This window comes from Rutidosis leptorrhynchoides, chromosome 6 (assembly GCF_046630445.1).
Source record: "Rutidosis leptorrhynchoides isolate AG116_Rl617_1_P2 chromosome 6, CSIRO_AGI_Rlap_v1, whole genome shotgun sequence".
Lineage (NCBI taxonomy): Eukaryota > Viridiplantae > Streptophyta > Magnoliopsida > Asterales > Asteraceae > Rutidosis > Rutidosis leptorrhynchoides.
The window spans coordinates 361,303,030-361,320,224 of NC_092338.1; positions in this window are offsets into that span (position 1 = coordinate 361,303,030).

The following is a 17,195-nucleotide window of genomic DNA, read 5'->3' on the forward strand; positions in this document are numbered from 1 at the left end:
AAAGTATAATTATTAACAATATCATTATTATTATTAAAATTATCATTTATAATAAAGTTAATATTAGTATTATTATTATTCTTAGTAAATCATTAATATCAAAACCATCTTTTTTTAAACAAATAACTATTTTGTATATAAAACATACTTATTACATATACTACAATTATATTAACAAGCCATATAACTATATATAAAAATATATTAACATTATTTATATAAAAACTTATATACAACAAATTAGGTATTTTCAGATATAGACATATTAATATAACTATATAAATAATTATCATTTTTAAATATATATACAAACTAAATATATAATATTGATGTTAAAGCTAAGGGGTATAAAATACTATTAAATTTTACAAGGAAATACTATTAAATACGATACAATTTTACACAAGATATTTATTTATTTATAGAATGGATATACTTAAACCTTGCTACAACACTTATAGGCAGTGTACCTAATCGTACAGTAGTGTAGTTTTTAGTAAGTCCGGTTCGTTCCACAGGGAATCTTTTAAACAAAGCTTAACGCTATATTAGTTTTAATTTATAAAAATACAAATATATATATAAGTAATATTATTTTTATAAAGGGGGGTTTTTACCGTTTAATGACCGGTTTGTCAATTTTTAAAACTTTAGTCGCAGTTAAAACTTAATGTAAATTATTAAAAATAAATAAAAGACTAAATTTAAAGCGTAAAGTAAATAACGATAATGAAATTGCGATAAATAAAAGTGCGATAAAATAAAATTGCGATAATTAAAAAGTACGATAATTAAAAGTGCAATTAAATACAATAACAATAAATAAAAGTGCGATAATTAGAAGTGCAGTTAAATATAAAATAAAGGAAATTAAATATGAAATAAAAGAATTATGCTTATTTAAACTTCCGTAATCATGATGTTTGACGTGTTGATTTTAGTTTATTCCCATGGGTTAATTGTTCTTTGTCCTGGATTATTTAATATGTCCATACAGATTTGTCCATAATAGTCCATCAGTCATAAATATAAAGAGCGAAAGCCTTCGTTAAATTATTCTTATTCCCGAAGTCAAATATTCCAACTAATTGGGGATTCAAATTGTAACAAGGTTTTAATACTTTGTTTAATGAATACACCAGGTTATCGACTGCGTGTAAATCAAGGTTTTACTACTTTGTTAACAATTACACCAATTACCCTTGAATGTAATTCACCCCTGTTTCAACAAGTCTATTAACTATTAATCCAGTTCCGTGTCCGGTAAAATGAATATTTATTGGTATTTATAGATATCCCGCCCACCGTACCCAGTCAAGCGTATGTGGTTATATATAAATACGTCAAATTATAAGTTTGTATATTAAATTAACAAGGTATTGTTTAGTTAATATAAAACCCAATAATAGCCCATAGTCTAATTTCCACAAGTGTCGTTCTTTTATCCAAACCTCAATTATGGTACAAAGCCCAATTACCCAATTTTAATATTTTTAGCCCAACATCATGATTACTTCGGTATTAAATAAGCATAATAATAACTTAGCTACGAGACATTAATGTAAAAAGGTTGAACATAACTTACAGTGATTAAAAATAGCGTAGCGTTACACGGACAAAATTTCGACTTACACCCTTACAATATTCGCTAACATACCCTTATTATTAGAATTAAAAATTAAAATTAAAATTAAAATTAAAATATAAATTATATATATATATCGTATAATATAGATAGAGAGATTGATATTTTGGATATTTTTACGATCAGAATGCGCGAGCTTTATAGGCAGTTTCATAATTTGGGGCTCCGCGACTCGCGGCCTTTTTCCTCTTCGAACTCCGCAAGTCGCAGAGTTCGTAAAACCAGCTCACACCATTTTATCTTTTAATTTGCCGACGGTTTATAATATATTATATAATATATAAATAATTATAAGAATTATTTAAATATTATATTATATTTATGTGCATAGTTGACTTGTAATTTTTAGTCCGTTGCGTCGAGCGTTGAGAGTTGACTCTGGTCCAGGTTCCGAATTTTCGAACGTCCTTGCGTACAATTTAATATCTTGTACTTTGCGTTTTGAATCTTGTACTCTTGTAATTTTGAGACGTTTCTTATCAATAATTGGAACCTCTTTGATTGTATTTTGTACTTTTGAGCTTTTTTTGTCGTTTGCGTCTTCAATTCGTCGAATCTGTCTTTTGTCTTCACCTTTTATTATTTAAACGAATATCACTTGTAAATAGAACAATTGCAACTAAAAGCTTGTCTTTCTTGAGGAATAATGCTATGAAATATATGTTCGTTTTTAGCATTATCAAATATATAAAGTTATAAGATATGAAATTGTTCGATTACGAGTATATATTTTAATATATATATATATATATATATATATATATATATATATATATATATATATATATATATATATACACGAATGATATAGGTTCGTGAATCCGAGGCCAATCCTACATTTGTTCAATGACGTTATATGTATTTTTACTACAAAATACAATATTGTGAGTTTCATTTGCTCCCTTTTTAAATGATTTTGCAATATATTTTTTTGGGACTTAGAATACATTCGCTATTTTTATAACTGTTTTACGAAATAGACACAAGTAATTAAAACTATATTATATGGTTGAATGGATCGAAGCCGAATATGCCCATTTTTAGCTTGGTAGCCTAAGAATTTGGGAACAGACCCCCAAATTGACGCGAATCCTAAAGATAGATCTATCGGGCCCAACAAGCCCCATTCTGGAATTTGGAATGCTTTAGTACTTCGAAATTATCATGTCCGATGAGTGTCCCGAAATGATGGGGATATTCTATATGCATCTTGTTAATGTCAGTTACCAGGTGTTCAATCCATATGAATTTTTTTTTTATCTCTATGCTGTTTGCGAAATGCTTGATATGAGATGTGTATTTATGAGAAATGAAAATCTTGTGGTCTATTAAAATGATGAAAATGATCGATTATGATAAACTAATGAACTCACCAACCTTTTGGTTGACACTTTAAAGCATGTTTATTCTCAGGTATGAAAGAAATCTTCTGCTATGCATTTGCTCATATTAGAGATATTACTTGGAGTCATTCATGATATATTTCAAAAGACGTTGCATTCAAGTCGTCGAGTTCATCAAGATTATTATTAAGTCAATTATAGTTGGATATATTATGAAATGGTATGCATGCCGTCAACTTTCGATGAAATGAAAGTTTGTCTTTTTTTTAAAAAAAATGAATGCAATGTTTGTAAAATGTATCATATATTCATATAGAGGTCAAGTACCTCGCGATGTAACAAAATGTAATGTATTCGTCCAGATGGATTAGGATGGGTTGTTAGAGTTGGTATCAGAGCGGTGGTCTTAGCGAACCAGGTCTTGCATTAGTGTGTCTAACTGATAGTTGTTTAGATGCATTAGTGGGTCTGGACTTCGACCGTGTCTGCATGTCAAAAGTTTTGCTTATCATTTCTTGTCAGAAATTACCTGCTTATCATTCTTAGTCTAGACACGTTTTACTGCATTGACTGCATGAATAGTGTATAGATAAAATTCATATCTTAGCATATCTGCTAATTCATATCTTAGCGTATCTGTTACTGTTACCTTTGCCTGACAGCTTCCGTAGATTCCTCCTTAACTTATGGAATTTTAGTATTATATATGCATATGTAAATTATGTATTGCAGGGTACTAATCTACATCCTATAATCTATTACTTATCAAAAATCCTTCATCTGATCATACGAGATGAATCCCTCAACCAGTTCGAGTCCCTCAGATTCCGATAGCTATTCCGATAGTTATTTCGACAGTTATTCCGATATGGAGTTTCACCTAAGCTCCGAAAGCAGTGTCACCAGAATGTATCCACCAATTCATTTGATGGGTTCGTAGCCTACTTAATCATTGGAGACAAAAAGAATGTGATCCTTTCCATCAATCAAATTCACCTCTTGGCGAAGAACCTGAAGCACTTACTGGTGAACTAGCCCGAAATACCATTTTCATCCTCATTTCCCGAATATCTCGTCATGATTACATACTATCTCAGATTCTAAATCTTATTTATTCGCTCGTTCTTACCGACAATCATCCCAGAATAATGGAAGAAGTCAACGAGCTTCGCGCCCGAGTAATCAATTTGGAAAACGTGATGCAAAACCTACCAGCTTCAGCAACATCATCGGCAACACGAGTACCAAAACAATAACATTCGCAGCACAAGCCTCAACACTACACGCCTCAAACTCTCAGTCTGCACCTCCAGCATAATCATCATACTACATGATGTCCTACACCGATTATCTTCGTTCTACAGGATGTTCTACATCATTTATCTTCGTTCGACATGACGATTATGTAATCTCTAATATTTTAGAGATTATATATTCTTGTTCTAACGGTAAATCAAATGAGATTAACATCATATTAACTCATTAAATCCATGATTACATCTGAAGAAAATATATATGTATATATATTTTCATAAAGACTGTAATTAAAAATTCTTTCGTACAAACTGTTAATGATAAAAATATTTTAACGGGTAGGTAATACCCGAGGAATATTTAAATTTCACATTAATAAGTTACACTGTACATTCTTCCAATCTGATTCGACAGTCATTTACCATCTTACTTACATCCACCGATATACGCAACCGTTCACCACAGAATGACCATTTTCATTCAATTACATATTTGGATTTCGACTTATCAGAATCCAACAAGTGGTATAATGAAGAAAACATTGGAAAAAATAAAATTTGTTAGAAACAAACAAATTAACTATGAGAAATTTTGTTAAGAATCCACGCTAACTATTCCTAGCTAACTGTTCCTAACTAACTGTTAATTTCGTATTACATTTTATTTATCACAATTTATTTATTGCAATTTAATTTTCGCGATTTATTTATCGCAAATTAAATTCTCGCAATTTTATTTATCTTCATTTAATTTCTGTTATTTATTTTACGCACTTCAAATATCGGGACACGTATACAAGGTTTTGACATATCATATCGACGCATCTATATATATTATTTGGAATAACCATAGACACTTTATATGCAGTAATGATCGAGTTAGCTATACAGGGTTGAGGTTGATTCTACAATAATATATATACTTTGAGTTGTGATCGAGTCTGAGACATGTACACGGGTCACGATACATATTAATTAATTCGAATATTATATATTAAACTATATATGAATTATTGGACTGTTAACTGTGGACTATCGACTGCGGACTAATAATATTGGACAATTAAAATGAATTAAAATATTGATTATAACATATGAAACTAAATAATTCTTCAAGTTTGCCACTTGATTTCATCTTAAACCTCATTTGTATCTTGACAATTCCAATATGAGTTTAAACCTTTCATGATTCTTGAAAACGCCTCAATCGAGAGGATGAACCAACCGCACTTCATCTACGAAAGAAAAGATCGATGCATATAGTTATGCACCTGAAAACACTCGGAATCTGAATAAACGTTTAACACGTATCTGTACTAATTCCTTTGGCATTGTTATTATCGAAGATAACTTTACAATTCCTTTCAAATTAGTAAATTTTGTCACAGCTCCAGCAAATCAACTTCGATTTTTCATTCGAATCAACCTTATTATAACCTTGATATATGTGCTTGCTCTATTATTGTTACCAGGGAACCTTTTACATTCCACCAATATTACCAGCAGACGTACTAGCAACCTTGTGGCTCCTTGTCTTAAATCTCTCCGACAAATCACTATATTTATCTATTGAAGTCCTATCATGTACTCATCCACATCTTATAACAAGAATTACTACATCAATTACCGAAAATTAGCAATCAGTATTTTGAAATCTCACAGCATGTCTACATCAACCATTATATGTATACGTATAACATTTATCTCTTAGAATTATGATCTTTCGTTCTGAAATTTTGAAAAGCACTCAGTCTACAAATCAATACTCTGAATGTTGAAAAAACTGAATGAAGCAGCGGAAACTGTAGACAACCGTAAACGACCTTAACCGTCGGAAGTTTGATAATAAAGAATAGTATGTTGACAAAGCTCAGAAAAGTTGAAACTGGAAAGCGGATTGAGCAAACCATGAAGGAGACTGTGGACAAATTACAAAGACTAAACCTGCCTTCAAAGAATCCAAATGATTCCATATCTGCTGAAGTCATTAACGAATACCTTGCTCCTGACTCTAAACTCTTAAAGCCAAATCTTCTTCATCCTCCATTGATATTAGAAATTCTAAGATATCGTCGTATCTTTCATTATAAATATCCTCCATATTTCTGAAGATATTTTCATAACTATTCTTATCTGAAATAATTTATCTCTTCGCGATATCAGTGTTACATCAGAAGGGAAACTGTTTTAGTTTCTAAATTCTGAAACTTTCGAGTTCAAAGTATGAATGTTTTTGAAGTAGTGTTGGGAACTGATGCATGAGTTAGTATAATATAATGACAATTGATCAACGTGATTATATTACAGTAATTAATGCTGAGTTTCTAAAATGAAACGTGATGATTCACAGATCATAACGTCATCATGTGCCATGTTACACGACTCATGTATTCTATTTAACCTCTAAAATATCAAGAAAATATTTCTTGATGATTCGATTTTTCCAGGGTATTCTGGTAATTTAACAAATTAAAATCGCGCCATCACGATTTCTTTCTCAGAACATTAATAATGTTCATTCCGAAATTCATATCTGCGAATTCTGGACCATTACAAGCAGTGCTTAATCGCAAGAAGAGGAAACGAAAGAATGAAAATTCTAAAATAGAAATTGGAGTATAAGTCGCAGCAAATAGAAGAGAGCATTAACTGTGGATGACAATGATTATAGAAGATATAAGCAAGAACTTTGAAATATAAAGGAAGATATAAAGCCCAATAACAACACGGAGGTTACAAACCGTGGATATTAATACGAATAGCAATATAAAGATACGGTAGAATTAAGAATAGTATCACCCCAAGGTAATAGTTAAAGTAAATAGATTTTTCTGGTGAAAGAATGAAAGAAAGAATGACAGAAATGATAATTAGGAAAATATCAAGGACTAGAATTGGATTAAGCATTTTCACAATCTTTTAGATGTATGAACTAAGAAAGAAAGTATAGGAATGGTGAGAATAATGAAACGGAAGAGCTTAATTTATAATGGAAATATCAGACATAGCAATCGAGGTAGATCACCGTATTTAATTATAGAGATCTTAATTTCCTTACACGCCGAAGAATCAAATTTTTTTTTAGATTTCGAAGATTTTCTTTAAATCCCTTGAATTTCGGAAATCAACCGTGACTACATCACCAGTTAAGACGCACCTTATTTTCTAAATTCAATCGTGACTATGCCAAAAGTTAAATCTCTATCTCAATTTTTTTTTTGTGACAGCTTCACTTGTACGCTTCACATAATCGAATCGATTTGTCTATATTAATCAATAATGATAAAACTCTATTTATCAACTCATATTCGTCATGAAAACATTTTTAATTGTTAGCTATGACGACCTCGATCAAATTTCGGGATGAAATTTCTTTAACGGGTCGGTACTGTGACGACCCGAAAATTTTCGACCAAATTTAAACTTAATCTTTATATTATTTCGACACGATAAGCAAAGTTTGTAATGTTGAGTCTCAAAAGTTTTGGAACTATTTTTATGAATCCATTTGACCTTTGACTTTTCCCGACGATTCACGAACTATTGTGTGTAAACAAATATGTATATATGTATATATATATATATATATATATATATATATATATTCTATACATAAGAAATATTAAATAATAAATAAATACTAAAGATCCAATATATTATATTATTAGTAACAATGACATAATTGATAAATTGTAACATATTAGAGTTAAATTTTAAGTGTAAATGCTATATTAATATTATTATCATTATTATTAGCAGTAAAATTAATGTTAATAATATTATTAGTACCATTAATAATTAAAAATATTTTTTTAAAGTCAATGATAGATATATTATTAATACCAATAGATAATACATATATATGAATGTTGATATATATAAATTGATATATTATTATTATTATTATTATTATTATTATTATTATTATTATTATTATTAAGGTTATTATTAATAATATTAGTATAATTAGTATTATTGCTATAAATAATATTGGTGCTATATATTTCATAATAATTATTATCATTATCATTAGTAATAATATTAATATTATACTTGTATTACTACTAGTTAAAATATTAAGGATATTATTATTATACTTATTAAAAGATTAATCATAATCTATAAATATAAATATATAAATATAAGAGAAATACAAATAAAGATATAAATATAGATATATAAATACTGATATATATTCAGATATACATAAATACATATGCAAATACTAATTTTAGTTATATATATATTGATAAATACGTGTACACTATGATATAAATATATAAATATGGTATTTCTAATATTATTATCAGTATTTTTATTAATCTGTATTAAGAATATAATTATTATTAATTAATATAATTATATTACTTATAGTTTATAAAAAGCAGCAAGAATAGGTGCGAATCTGCTCTCAATCATGCTGTAGGTGATTATCTTAAGTCGTACAAATCAGATTCTAAACACAAAGATAAAACCAAATACAGTTAGCAATCAGTGTTCATCTTTTTATTTTTATTTTATTTATTTATTTATTTGTTGTTCCTGAGGGAACTTGCCGACTTCAATTATATTATAAAATGATCAACTTCAAATGTAAATGATACTCAAAGACTTTACATTATCAATTATCACTTTCAAACACCCTTATCAGCTCTCCTTTAAGCGAATTTAAACTGAAAAATGGAAGAACATTCAGTCCTGTCCCCTGTACGCGTATTTTTATTTATTTATCAATTCTCAGAATTCTTAATGGTTTTTAAAATCTAGAAATGCAGATATGTTAGAAACCTTTGGTTTGAACTATCTGTTAAGTTTCAAAGTTCAATTCCATCAATCGAGTTCAAATTTTGAAGTCAAACATAAATTTCAAAAAGTCAAACTTTCGGATCATCAAGAAATTCGAGTTCCATTTGTTGTTTCTGAATAAATTAAGGATCCCTATAGTTTCTAGGAATGAATTACTATATATTTCATGTAAAAATAATTAGCTATAACGGTCTTAATTTCGAAATCAAAGTTTGAGTGTTCATTTTTTTTTGTATCTGCTGCTGCTTATTTATTTTATTTATCCTTCTATTAAAAACAATTCAACAAAAATTTGGTTGTTTCCGTTTCAATATCGCACTGAATCAAACGTTAAAATATTGTTTATAATTATTTTGGTTTTGGTCGATGGGTTAATGAAGAAGATGAAGGGACCAGTTAAATATACGGGGTATATACTTTAGTAGCTAGAAATAAAACAGAAAAGCAGGACTGGAGGTGTGGTATAAGGATGTTTCAGGTTATCGTGAGGTCTCGGGTTCGAGCCCGGTCACGTGCAATTTGTTTTTTTAGAAAAAGCTTCTCAAGGGTATATACTATTAAATTTTATTTCTATTATTATTTTTATGATTATTATTATTATGATAAGTTATTATTGTTATTATTATGATTATTATTGTTATTGGTGTTAAATTAATTATTATTACTATCATTAATATGATTTATGTTATTATTATCTTTAGGAAGTATTATGAACAAGTATTATTATCATTAGCATAACTAATATTGTTATTATTATCATCGTTATTATTATTATGATAATTATAATTGTTATTACTCCTAATATTTATAAATATCATTAGTTTAATCAAAATTAAGAGTATTATCAATTCCGTTAACATTAGTATAAGTATTATAATTACAATTAGGACCATTGTTGTTATTATTATTATTAGTGATATTATTAGTATTACAATTATTATTACTACAAATATTATAATTATATTTATAAGTATTAGAAACATTGATTATCATTAATATTTTTATAAGAAAGATTATTATAAATTTTTTTCATTTTAGTATTATTATTATTAATATGATTATGATTAATATTAATATTGATATCACTTTTGTAACTATTAGTATTATTAATCTTATAATTAGATAAAAGTATCATTATTAACAATATCATTATTATTATTATTAAAATTATCATTTATAATAAAGTTAATATTAGTATTATTATTATTCTTAGTAAATCATTAATATCAAAACCATCTTTTTTTTAAACAAATAACTATTTTGTATATAAAACATACTTATTACATATACTACAATTATATTAACAAGCCATATAACTATATATAAAAATATATTAACATTATTTATATAAAAACTTATATACAACAAATTAGGTATTTTCAGATATAGACATATTAATATAACTATATAAATAATTATCATTTTTAAATATATATACAAACTAAATATATAATATATAAAGTTATAAGATATGAAATTGTTCGATTACGAGTATATATTTTAATATATATATACGAATGATATAGGTTCGTGAATCCGAGGCCAACCCTACATTTGTTTAATGAAGTTATATGTATTTTTACTATAAAATACAATATTGTGAGTTTCATTTGCTCCCTTTTTAAATGCTTTTGCAATATATATTTTTGGGACTTAGAATACATGCGCTATTTTTATAACTGTTTTACGAAATAGACACAAGTAATTGAAACTACATTATATGGTTGAATGGATCGAAGCCGAATATGCCCCTTTTTAGCTTGGTAGCCTAAGAATTTGGGAACAGACCTCCAAATTGACGCGAATCCTAAAGATAGATCTATCGGGCCCAACAAGCCCTATTCTAGAATTTGGAATGCTTTAGTACTTCGAAATTATCATGTCCGATGGGTGTCCCGAAATGATGGGGATATTCTATATGCATCTTGTTAATGTCGGTTACCAGGTGTTCAATCCATATGAATTTTTTTTATCTCTATGTAGTTTGCGAAATGCCTGATATGAGATGTGTATTTATGAGAAATGAAAATCTTGTGGTCTATTAAAATGATGAAAATGGTCGATTATGATAAATTAATGAACTCACCAACCTTTTGGTTGACACTTTAAAGCATGTTTATTCTCAGGTATGAAAAAAATCTTTCGCTGTGCATTTGCTCATATTAAAGATATTACTTGTAGTCATTCATGACATATTTCAAAAGACGTTACATTCACATATTTCAAAAGACGTTGCATTTAAGTCGTAGATGTAACACCGGCCATTTTTTTTATATATATATACACAGCGGAAGACTTCATTTACATAATTACCCTTATTCGATAACAACATGATTACCATAAATCCTTAGTTAATTACTTTATTACAAACCACAGGTGTTACGTTATTACAAAACATTATTTAAACAAAAGTCCACATCAGAGTTGGTTGTCAAACATGTCATCTGCTGTATCACCCATCCCGACTAGCAGTACCTAAACCTGCAAGGGGGAAAACATGTGGGGGATTAGCGCACCGCTAAGTGAATGGAATCTATCTAACAGATATAGCTTAAGTCACACACAAGCTATATACATCAACAATACCTGCTAACTACCAACTAGCATACAAAAGACAATACGAGGATCGGCGGCTTGTACGAGCACACGACTCCCAGCTGATCGGGCCTGAGTCTACCGATAGTCCCTGCTACTCAATTAACAGTATAGTTATCCAGATGCAGGGGGTGCATCGTTCACACTATACTCCACAATCAGTAGCCTATGGACCCAATCTCCCCTAGGCACGGTTGACCTCATACGGACTCTAACCTCTCCTAGGCACGGTCTCGAGTCCCCAGTCTCCCTAGGCCCGACTGGTGCCATTCACACAGTGTACACATAATTCACATACAACATCAGGCAAACGATATTATTCTATCATGGCAATTCCTACACTATGCATGGTAAAAGAGTCAACCACAGTAGCATGATATGCTACTTAAACTCTATCCGTAGATAGACCCACTCACCAATTACCAGCAACTGCTCAGTTATTATTTCTGAGCTTCTTCCTTGTCCTTATCTCCTGAGAACAGCAAAAACCAAGTTAGAATAGTGTTCCCATCAAGATTAGACACACTGACAGCGAATTATAGCAAATTAGTAAGAATTTGCGTCCGCTAAAATTTTCATTCTTAACACTTATGCACTTTCAAAATTTACATCCTGAACACCAAAATACAAACGGGCAGCATAACGGCTAGAATTCCACACTTAGTAAGAATTTCACTGTCTAAGACCATCGGTCGATGGTCCCATCCATCGGCCGATCGTCAACACACCATCGGTCGATGGTCTCCCCCAATCGGTCGATCGTCAAAATTACATCAGCTGGTCAGAATCTCACACCATCGGTCGATGGTCTTGTCCACCGGCCGATCGACCCTCACCATCGGTCGATGGTCAACGACCATCGGCCGAAGGTAGTTCATCAGCTGCAACAGCAGCAAAGTGACGGGTTTCAACCCAAAATCACCAAATCTCAACTTTGGACACGTTTTTGACCTCAAAACTGGTTACATCTTTTACACTAGACATTTAGAAACATAAACCCACAACTTTTATGCACAAACAACAACAAATTGAACCAATTTGACACAAAACCCCATTTTAACAAAAACTAACTTAAAAACCCATTTAATCACAGATTTGATCATGAAATTTTACAAACTTTACCTTGTTAGAATCACAATGACACAAGGAACGTTTTGACACCAAAATCAAGCTTCAATTCGAGATCAAATGATTTAGGGTTGTTTGAAAGGATGAAGATGAGGTTAGGTGAGAGTGAGAATGGGAGGAAGGTTCAGGAACAAAATGAGGGGAATTAGCTGCCACTACACTTATTTTGGGGTTAAAACCCATACCCCACAACACACGGGTATTTACCAGTTATCTGATATCTTTCGCACAAGATTAGGTAGCCCAAACGAGGTCCAAATAAAATAAACAAACCTGTTCTGGGACCCTTGTCACAAGCTGGTCACAACACAATTATAATAAAACACTAATAAAATAATTAAAATAAAAGCACTTAAGACTTAGCACAAACCCTAAGTGCAAAATAGTCCACTTACAACTAGCCCGGGTTTCAGTCTGTTACAAATCCACCCCCCTTAAGGAGATTCCGTCCTCGGAATCTGGTCTTGGTCAAACAAATGAGGGTAGCGGTTTCTCATCAACTCTTCCGTTTCCCACGTAAGATTAGAACCCAAACTGTGTTTCCACTCAATCAACACCATCGGTATCTCTTTATATCTCAACTTAGTCACCTTTCGGTCAACTACACGGACCGGCTCTTCCACCAATTTCCTATTCAAATCGACCCTTAAATCTTCTAAAGGAAGAAGTTGCGTTTCATCATCAACTTTACACTTACGAAGATAACACACGTTAAATGTATTATGAATACCGGCTAACTCTGGTGGAAGATCTAACACCACAGTCTGATCATTCAACGCTTCACTGATCTGGAAAGGACCAATAAATCTCGGTGCTAACTTACCACGTTTACCGAATCTGATAACCCCTTTCCATGGCGAAACTTTCAGATACACTCGTTCACCCACATTAAAGGTTACCGGACGTCTACGCGGATCAGCATACATTTTCTGCCTATCTCTAGCGGCTTTCAACTTTTCTCTCGCAATTGCAACTTTTTCGGCTGTCATTTGAACAATTTCGGGACCTGCAAACTGCTTCTCCCCGGCTTCTAACCAACAAGTCGGAGTTCTGCAACGACGACCGTACAACATTTCATAGGGCGGCATTCCTATACTCGAATGATATGAATTATTATACGCGAATTCGACCAACGGTAAATGTGTATCCCACGAACCACCGTATTCTAACACACAAGCCTTTAACATATCCTCCAAAGTCTGTATCGTTCTTTCACTCTGACCATCTGTCTGAGGATGATAAGCTGTACTTAAATTCACACGTGTACCCAAATTTTGTTGAAGACTGTTCCAAAAATTCGACACAAATCTGGAATCTCTGTCTGAAACGATCGATAACGGCACACCATGTCGACTAACTATTTCTTTCACATACAAATCGGCTAACTCACTTAACGAAGCTGTCTCACGAGTAGCAAGAAAATGAGCACTTTTAGTTAGACGATCCACTATTACCCAAATCATATCATGTCGTTTCTGAGTTCGAGGTAATTTGGTCACAAAATCCATCGTTATATGTTCCCATTTCCACTCTGGAATCTGTAACTGACGTAGCGAACCATAAGGTTTCTGATGTTCTGCCTTCACTCGAGCACAAATATGGAACTTTTCGACATATCGAGCGATATCTGTTTTCATTGTCGGCCACCAATACACTGCTTTCAAATCATGATACATCTTATTACTACCCAGATGTACTGTCAATCTGGATTTGTGAGCTTCCGTCATGATTAAATCCCTCAAATCTCCAAGCTTAGGCACCCAAACACGATTGTTTAAGGTCTTTAGTCCACGTGAGTCATCAATTAAGTCCACTTTTCGTTTGATCATTTGTTCAGATTTAATATGTTCGTCCTCTAAAGCACAGGCCTGAATGATTTTTAAGCTGTTAATCAAATCTGAAGTTATATTCAAACTAAGAAATTTCACATTTTCACTTGACTTTTTACGACTTAGCGCATCTGCAACCACATTTGCCTTACCAGGATGGTATTTAATTTCACAGTCGTAATCTTTGATCAACTCTTGCCATCGTCTCTGACGCATATTCAATTCTTTCTGTGAGAAGATATATTGCAAACTCTTATGATCTGTACAAATAACACAATGAGTTCCATACAAATAATGTCTCCACAGTTTCAAAGCAAACACTACTGCAGCCATTTCAAGATCATGCACTGGATAATTCTTCTCATGAACTTTCAACTGTCGCGAGGCATAGGCGATTACTTTATCTCTTTGCATTAATACACAACCCAACCCAGCATAGGATGCATCACAGTATACCACGAAGTCGTCTGAACCTTCTGGTAAAGCTATCACTGGTGCCTGACACAGTAGCTGTTTCAAAATCTGAAAAGCCTTTTCCTGTTCATCAGTCCATCGAAAGGCTACATCTTTACGAGTCAACTTAGTCAACGGACCCGCTAATTTAGAAAAATCTTTGATAAACCTGCGATAATACCCAGCCAATCCCAGAAAACTCTTAATCTCAGTCGGAGTCTTCGGAGAATTCCAATTCATTACCGCTTCTATCTTTGTCGGATCAACTTTTATACCCTCGGTACAAATCACATGACCCAAAAACTGCACTTCACGTAACCAAAATTCACACTTTGAAAATTTTGCAAATAGTTGCTCACGTTTTAACAAGTTCAAAACCAACCTCAGATGTTCAGCATGTTCACTCTCTGTTTTCGAATACACCAATATGTCATCAATAAACACAATCACAAACTTATCTAAGAATGGACGACACACTCTATTCATTAGATCCATGAAGACTGCTGGCGCATTCGTCAACCCAAAAGGCATGACAAGAAATTCATAATGACCATACCTTGTTCTGAACGCTGTTTTCGGTATATCTGATTCAACAACACGAACCTGATGATATCCGGATCGTAAGTCTATCTTAGAAAAGAATGAAGCACCCTGTAACTGATCGAACAAATCATCTATTCGAGGTAACGGATACTTATTCTTTACTGTTCTTTTGTTCAATTCACGATAATCAATACACATACGCATTGACCCATCTTTCTTTTTAACAAACAATACTGGAGCACCCCACGGTGAAGAACTCGGTCGGATAAACCCACGATCTAATAGTTCTTGAATCTGTGACATCATTTCACGGATTTCAGATGGCGCTAATCGGTATGGAGCTTTTGCAACTGGAGTTGTTCCAGGAACCAATTCAATCTTATATTCAACTTCCCTTACCGGCGGCAGACCTGGTAACTCATCTGGGAACACATCGGGAAATTCTGATACTATCGGAATATCGGCCACTGTTTTCTTTTCTTTCTTCGCATCAATCACATATGCAAGAAATGATTCACAACCCTTTGCCATCGACTTTTTCGCTTTCATCATGGTTATCAACAGAAAATTATACCCTCCCCGCTCTCCTCGGGCCACAACACGGGTTCCATCGGTCGAACGAAAGGTAATCATTTTCCTATCACACTTAATATTAGCCCTAAGCGAGCTTAACCAATCCATTCCTAATACTACATCAAAGCTAGGAATAGGTAACACTAAACAAGTCACCGGGAAAGACTTCCCTTCGATCTCTATACAAACCCCAGACACATATGTTGTGACGGGTGTGGTCTTACCATCGGCTACTTCTACACTAACCGGCTTGGGTAACACAGTAGCTGGTAAATTCAACTTAGCACAGAAATCTAGGGACATAAAACACCTATTGGCACCACAATCAAACAATACGCGAGCAGGTATTGAGTTGATTAGAAACATACCGGTGATCACTTCGTCGGTTGCCACAACATTCTCAACTGACATCTAAAAAGCTCTAGCCTCTGCTGTTGGAGGGTTCTTCCTCTTCTGCCCACTCGAGGCAGTTGACCCTCCAGCTGATGCTGAACGCGCCCCTGACCCTGACCCTGACCCTGACCCTGCCCCGGAACTACCACTCTTCGACGGACAACTAATTGCACGATGCCCTGGTTTGTGACAACTCCAACATACACTATTCAGATACGGACATGCTGAAGACTCATGCCCAACAACACCACACTTTAAGCATCTTCTTGTAGCCTCAGAACACTGACCACTGTGAGAAGATCGACACGTGTGACACCAATTCCCTTTACCTGATCCAGATCCAGAACTATTCTGACCACTTTTACTCTTCGATTTAAACCCACTAGAATTCTTGGATTTAGATCCTGATTGACCAGATACTTTCCCACCTTGTTGTAGCACATTACCAAACATTCTGTTTCTGGCGGCCTGAACATCACTTTCTACCATCTTAGCCATCACAACCGCTTGAGACAACGACGTAGCCGTTCTAACAAAAGTTTGGTACTCTGGCAAAATGATATTAACAAAATGTTGTATACGAGACGCTTCGTCTGGCACCCACTGTTGTACAAACCTTAGTTTATCCATATAC